Below are 8232 nucleotides of genomic sequence, written 5' to 3' on the forward strand. Positions count from 1 at the left end.
ACCAAAATGTAAAAACCTGAAAACCATAAAACTTCTATAGAAGAAATAAGTAATATTTCTTGGACATTAACCATAGCAAATATTTATGTGTATATTCTGTGAGGCAAGGGAAACAAAAGCAAAAAATAAATTGTGCAGCAAAAGAAACCATAAACAAACAAAAAGTCATCTTAATGAATGGAGGAGGTCTTTGCAAAAACACATCTAATAAAGATTTTTAATATAAAAAGTATATATAGAACTTATACAACTCAACACCAGAAAAACAAACCCAAACAAAACCCAAACAAAAAGTGGGTAAATGACCTGAATAGACAGTTTTCTAAGGAAGAGATGCAGATGGCTAATGTACACAAAGACCCTCAATATTATTAATCACCAGGAAAATACAGATCAAATGAGATAGCGCCTCACACCAGTCAGAACGGCTAGTGTAGAAAAACAAAACAAAACAGGAAACAGCAAGTGTTAGTGAGGATATGGAGAAAGAGGAGCCTTATGCACTGCTTGTGGGAATGCATACTGGTGTAGCCATTCTGGAGAACAGTAGGGAGTTTCCTCAGAACAATTAAACATAGAATACCATATGATCCAATGATTCCATCACTGGCTATTGACATGAAGGAAAAAACACCAATTCAAAAAGATATATGCACCCCTGTGTTTGTTGCTGCCTTATTTACAATAGCCAAGATATGGAAGCAACCTAAGTGTTCCTCAAAAGACAAATGATTAAGAAAATATGGTCTATATGTATGACGGAATGTTACTGAGCGATAAAAAGAATGAAATTTTGCCATTTGTGACAACATGGATGGACCTAGAACATATTATGCTATGGGAAATAAATCAGAGAGAGGAAGACAAATACCATATGATTTCACTTACATATGGAATCTAATAAACAAAACAAATGAACCTCCCCAAGGGGAAGGAAGGCATAAATAAAACAGACAAAATTTATAAGAGGAGCAAACTTCAAGCTATAAAATAAATAAATTATGGAGAATAAAAATACTGCATAGAGAATATTACCAATAATATTGTAGAAACATTGTGTGGAGACAGTGACTGAATTTGTCATGGTGAACCTTGAGTAGTGTGTAGAATTGTTGAGTCGGTATGTTGTACATTTGAAACTAAAAGAAATTTCTTTTTTTTTTTTAAGGGACTAACACACACTTTTAATATGTTTTTAAATATTTTTAAGGTTTAAAGAGTGTTTAAAGTTTGTAGTTCCTAGTAGGAAAACATCTGAATTGATACCCTAATGGCAAATCATTGTAGAACGTTTCAGTTGCCTGGGGGCAGGAGGGTAGGGATTCTCTTCACAGCACCCCAACTTTCTTCATGAGAAGATCTGAGGTACACTGGTTTGTGTTATTGTGACATCCATTAGGTGATTGAAGTTGCTTTTCCTTCAGCAGAGGCATTATTTGTTAGAAGGGCATTGTGCTTGACCTCCAAATTTGGCTGACAATTTACCGATAAGATTCATAAACTTTGGGTTGCTCTGATGTTTTGACATATTCACTGGGTTCTGGGCCACAACCTGGGAGGCCATCATAACTTCTGGATCCTGCACGGCTGCAAGAACCTCTGCATCACTAAGAATTTTATTGAGCCCAGACATTCCTGCCATTCCAGGCATGCCCCCTGCCATTCCATGCATACGTGCAGGAAAATTACCAGGCATTCCCCCAGGAAACACACCTAGGAAAGAGCCATACTGAGCTCCTGATTGTCCTCTGGGTTCTTCCTCCCTCTGGGCTCTTTCTTTCTATTCTTTCTTTGATCTCTCGCCCTTCATGTTTCCACTCATACTTTCTCCTATGTTCAGCAATTTTCTGGGCCCTCAGTTGAACTTTCAGCATTGCACTAGCATCTTCATTATAATCCAATTTACAACCAAGGGCAAGATCATGTGCTGCTTCTTCCCAATGGCCCAGAAGTCTGTGTGCTTTCCCTCGCCACTTAAAAGGCTGAGCTGAATTAGGATTTATTTCAGTAGCTCTGTCACAGTCTCAAATGGCAGCATTTGCTTCTGTAGTTTGATGAGAAGACTGGCTCTGTTGGCATACAGAATGGCCAACCAAGGATTCAGTTTGATGGCATCTGTGAACAAGTCAATGGCATTCTGTAGTTCAGCATCATTTAGAGCATCAATGACAGCCACTTTTAAAATCATTTGTCTGATCCATCATTTCCTCAGTTATCTCTACATTTTCTTCTCCCATTTCTGAGGGGCATCAGTATCTGGTTCAATCACACCTTCATTGTCAATTTCTCGGTCACTTTTGTCTTGATAGTTCATCCATCTTTATGTTTTCATCCACCTTCTTACTGTTTTTTTCTGATTTAGTTTTACGAGTGGCAGGTGGTATTTTACCCCCCATGCTCTCCACCCACTCCTGCAGGAAGTGCATTTTCTCAGTGTGCAGAACACTCAGATCCTTCTTATACATTTTCATGAGGACCCGAGGCTCATTCCCTTTGCGGGGATCCATGGTCCAGAGGCGGTGGCAGGCAGCAGGCGCTGGTGAGGTTGGGACCTGATTCCAGGTGCGGGTACTAGCTCCTGAAACTAAAATAAATTTCATGCCAATTAGACTTCAACAAAAAAATCTTTGTAGAATGTTGGAAAGAAATATTTTAATGATCAAAAATTGTGTTTTGGCTGATATATGTAGTATTCTATTGAGTAACAGAAAACTAATGATTAACCGTTATGATACAAAGTTTTACCTTTGGGGTCATGAGCCTTGTGTTTTGATAATAATCTGTAATGGAAATATTCAGGACAGACCATCATCTAGTTGTTTGTTATTCTTAACTTATTCTAGTTTTTAATTCTTAAAGATGTAATGTATTAAACAAACTGCAAGCTCTTACCAGTTTCTTCTGTATATGAGTCCTGTGACTGTAAAACGTGCTACACAGTAATATCGGTATATCCCGTGACATTTTTTTGAGCTCTTACCCCGTTGTTAATGACATAGATAGTATGTACACATTTTAAAAAGGATGCCTGAGTGGCTCAGTCAATTAAGCATCTACCTTCAGCTCAGGTCACCATCCTGGGGTCCTAGGATAGAGTCCCACATTGGGCTCCCTGCCCCACTTGCTCCTCCTGCTCCCATGTTCTCTCTCTCCCCATCAATCAATATATACAATCTTAAAAAAAAAAATAAAAAAAATAAATTTAAAAAATAGAGAAATTTAAGAAGGCAAGAAAAAAGTCTAATCACTCATTGTGGTGTTCCGTTACTCTTAAGAACAATGGAGAATTCACCTAAAATTATGACGTTTACTCTTTCAAGAACTTTAATTATATATACTTTAACTTAATTATAAATTGAATTAAATTTTACATTCATTTATTATATTTCTAACTGAGAATGAGTCTTGTACCTGCCACAGCATTTCATATGGTTAAAATATGCTATAACAAAGTATTTATTACCTTTAAGATGTTTAAGATAGGGGCGCGTGGGTGGCTTAGTGGGTTAAACCTCTGCCTTCAGCTCGCGTCATGATCTCAGGGTCCTAGGATGGAGCCCCGCATCAGGCTCTCTACTCAGTGGGGAGCCTGCTTCCCCCTCTCTCTGTCTGCCTGCCTCTCTGCCTGCTTGTGATCTCTCTCTGTTAAATAAGTAAAGTCTTTAAAAAGAAATAAAAAGATGTTTAAGATGATAAGCAACAAAAATTTTATATATAGCCTAACAAATAACTTTCTATGTTTAACAATAAGAGAAAATCTTCAAGAGCATAAACAGAATGCCAAAAGCTTGTGGTATAAAACTATCACTAAGTGCACTACCATCACTTTTCATTTTGATACATTTTTAAATTATATTATTAGATTTTCAGCTAAATTAGAAATATTTGTCAAACTATGGGGAAGAAATGATACTTTTCCAGTATTGAATCTTTAGCAAGAACAAGATTCACTCAATTTCATAGACATCTATAGAATTTGTAGTGTTCTATTTAATTGTTCTTTCACAATTATTCACAGATATTTGCTATCTTCTACTGTGAAAAGAATCTCTTCCATAATAGAATAAAATTTCTCTTCAGTGTAATAATCCTTTGAATATAATACACACAAAAAAGCACTTTTTTAAAGCTAAGCTCCACACCCAGTATGGAGATTCTGAAGATTAAATATGTATGATTCACATTAGAGACACATAGTAATGTGAGTAATTATTAACATTGGGCAAAGTATAAAATTTATCATTTTCTTTTTTTTTTAAGATTTTATTTATTTATTTGACAGACAGAGATCACAAGTAGGCAGAGAGGCAGGCAGAGAGAGAGAAGGAAGCAGGCTCCCCACTGAGCAGAGAGCCCGATGTGGGGCTGGATCCCAGGACCCTGGGATCATGACCTGAGCCGAAGGCAGAGGCTTTAACCCACTGAGCCACCCAGGTGCCCCCAAATTTATCATTTTCATAGGATATTTTTATCACAATTAGTTTTTGGAATAAATATAGATTCACATGGGATTGTAAGAAATATCAGACACATTACATAATTTTCCTGTTTACCCAGTAATAATCCTTGCAAGACTGTAGTATATTTTCAAAGATAGTATACTGATTCTGATACAGTTACAAAATATTTTCTTCATCACAGGAGCCCTCATGTTACCTTTTTTGACTGCAACTATCTCCCTCTCATCCCTAAACCTTCTTTAACATCTAGCAATTGTTACACATTTCTTTAATCTGACATTCCAAGAATATTGTCTAAATGGAATAAAACTGTATGTAACCTTTGGTTCTGTCTTTTTTTACTTAATCTAATTCCCTAGAGATACAGCCAATTTTTGTATTACAATAAATGATACATTCCTTTTTTATTTTTGAGTAATATTTCATGGTGGGGATGAACTATGTTTTATTTAACTTTTCACCCCGTGAATGATGTGAATGAATAGTTGAGTACATTATTTTTAGTTTGGGCCTGTCATGAATAAAGCTTAATAATTAGAGGTTCTGTGAACAATAAATTTTTAGTTCTCTAGGTAAATGCCCAGATAAATTCTTTTTTCCTTTAAATAGTACAATTTTGGGGCCTCCAATTTTGGTGTTTTATTTTCATTGAGAATTTGAAATGTTACCTTGATATAAATGTTATTATTTTCCTTGTATATGTAAACATTTCAAACTTCAGGTTACTCTTCTCTGGCTGCTGCTTTGATTAAGGCTTATGTTAAAGTGATTTGTTACAGTTTTATCCCTCCTTAGGAATATCTGTTTACTGGTGAGTGAGTTCTTTCATGGTGTGACTTTCATATTCAATACTTATATGAATGAATATATGAACCATACTGACCTCCTACAAGTTGACACTTGACTTCTTGGTGTTTTGTACCATTTTCCACCCCTGGTATTTTATTTTTTTACACACAATTAGGCATTTAGCTTTCTACTCGATTTTCAAATTATTATTATTATTATTTTTATCCTGGAATGATCTTACCCTCTTTTGTGTATGACTTTGAATTTCTGCTTAAATTCCCTTATGTAAGAAATTTTACTTTTACTTAAAACCCACTGACAAGGACAGGCTGCTCTAGCTGGGCCACTTGCTGCTTTCCCTTTTAGTATTCATCTTAAAATGTTAGTTTAACATTACCTGAATAAGTTTTGTCTATCTTTCCATAGCCCCATTGGGCATAGGCTTTTATCTGTCTCATTTATTGCTCAGTCACCAGTATCTGGGACAGAGTATATCATTTATAAACCCACAATTAAAAATCTGTATAATTTTTTTGGACAAGAATTGATGACCTTTAAAGAATGTATAAATGTCTTAAGTATCACTTATTTTGCTTGGCACAGATACTCATTTTTTTTGTGAACTGAATGAAAAAGTGTGAGTTTTTAAGCTGCTAAATAGGATTTAATAAATCAGAAAGAAAATTTTCCATATTTTATTGCCACTGGGTACTAAGTATTAAAGATACATGTTAAAAATATGATTTTTCATGCACCCCATCAAAACCTTTTTTTTCCCCTGTCAATGCACAGAGGAAGAAATGCCTTTAGAATTCCATTAAAAATAGCTATGTGAGGGGTGCCCGGGTGGCTTAGGGGGTTAAGCCTCTGCCTTCGGCTCAGGTCATGGTCTCAGGGTCTTGGGATCCAGCCCGCATCAGACTCTCTGCTCAGCGGGGAGCCTGCTTCTCCCTCTGCCTCTGCCTGCCACTCTGTGTCTGCCTGTGCTCACTCTCTCTGACAAATAAATAAATAAAATCTTTAAATATAAATAAATAAATATATATTTTAATTTAAATTTTGTACAGTACAAGGGAGAAGAAGGGGCTAATTGGTTAAGAATACTGTCTTTAATACTGTCTCTTAGCTATTATTTACCACCCCAGAAATGAAGCAACTAGCCTATGTTTCCAGACCTCAAAACATATAACTTTTTAAAATACTTTCCCAGAGCCTAAGGGTCAAATTCTTTTTTTTTTCTTTTTTTTAATTAAAAATTTTTAATCATTTTTTTTTAAATTTTCAGCATAACAGTATTCGTTGTTTTTGTACCACACCCAGTGCTCCATGCAGTCCGTGCCCTCTCTAATACCCACCACCTGGTTCCCCCAACCTCCCACCCCCCCACCTCTTCAAACCCCTAAGGGTCAAATTCTTGACATACACAGGTGAATTCAACTCTGCACCTACAAGTAGCCTCCCCAGGGCCATTCCACTAAGTCATTCAGAATTAAAGCAAAGACCATCCCAATTCCATAATTGGGGCTTCTGATGACAAGGGAAAATCCAAACCCAAAGGTGCAGGACATAAAGATATTCAGGGAGAATAATTTTTCCTAATTACATGAATGTTTAATGGTTTGGAACTAAACTCACCCAGTTATTACTAAAGCCTTTGAGCAAAGGCTCAAATCTAATGGAAGGCATTAGATGAAGCCCGACTCCTTCTCCATCACATTAGGATGATACAATGGGTCTATCACTTCCTTAATAAACATAGTACCCCCAATGATCCAGATTAATTTCCAATTCTGAGAAAGGCCTGGTAAACCCCACATCCAGAAAATTCTGTTCATGGAGAGATCTCTGAAATTATAGGTACACACTCTTCCACATTGTGAGGACCTCTCATACTATTCAGGAGGCTCTTGGTGGAAACAGATATATATGTGGCCTTACATGAAGGAGATGCTCACAAGACTCAGATTTTATAGTATAAGGGCCAGAAACAGAGCCAGTCCTCAGTGCAGGCCTACGTTCTACCATACAGAGAACCCTCCTATCCTGGGTCCCATGGCCCTCATGCCAACCCTGTCAGGAAACAAGGACTAGGACAATTGTAGACAGCAGAATGACTTACACTGGCAGCTTTGGCAACAGGAGATCCATAGTGGGCTTATATGTGGACAAGCTCCTCTGTAACAAGTGATCACCTTGCTACAGAATTCAATCTCATGGCCCAGAAATCTACAAAATTGTAAGACTCCCTCTTCCGGAAACAACTTCCCCAAACTAAGGGCTTTACCAGCCCCAGGTCATTACTATAGGGCATTGCTTGCTCCATTTCCAGGACATAATCACCAATTTACAACTTGTGGTCCACGGGGACAAAATCAATAATGAGATAATAATTCTTACCTGTAATTGCATAGAGAAGCCTAAGTCACAGTACTTCTAGAAACCCTTCTAAAATCCCCCAAGGGAACCTCCTATGGTCAACACAGGAAAGAAAAACTGTAAAGGGAATACAAATTAAACTATATGCATCTATTGTCAAAACAGTTCACAATGGCAGTGGATCCTGGCTTTCTTTTCTTAACACACTAAAAAGGCGCAACCTTCATTAGCAATGAAGAATCCAAAAAAGAAATTAAGAAAACAATCTGAATGAAAAAGAAAAACCCAAGAATTAACAAAATAATTGAAAGCCCTGTGTATTGAAAACTATAGGATATTCCTGAAAGAAAAAAGACATAATTCAGTGAAGACATATTGGTGCTTATATGCTGGAAGAATTAATAGTTATAATGTAAATACTACACAAAGCTGCCCAGAGATTCAATACAATCTGTCTCAAGATCTTAATGCTGTTTTCTACGAAAATAGAAAAATCCATCTGAAAATTCACATGTAATATCAAGGAACCTCAAATAACCAAAACAAAAACAAGAATGGACACACAGTTTCTGATTGTTTCTACTTCCTTGGTGTTAGTTGTGATCTC

General features: G+C 36.6%; 1 pseudogene; it reads right to left on the reverse strand.

The window, feature by feature from the left end:
• Positions 1–1432: 1432 nt before the first annotated feature.
• LOC111139966 lies at positions 1433–2507 on the reverse strand (annotated as a pseudogene).
• Positions 2508–8232: the final 5725 nt, after the last annotated feature.

Source organism: Enhydra lutris, unplaced genomic scaffold, assembly GCF_002288905.1.
Source record: "Enhydra lutris kenyoni isolate GAN:26980312 unplaced genomic scaffold, ASM228890v2 scaffoldscaffold130, whole genome shotgun sequence".
Taxonomy (NCBI): Eukaryota; Metazoa; Chordata; class Mammalia; order Carnivora; family Mustelidae; genus Enhydra; species Enhydra lutris.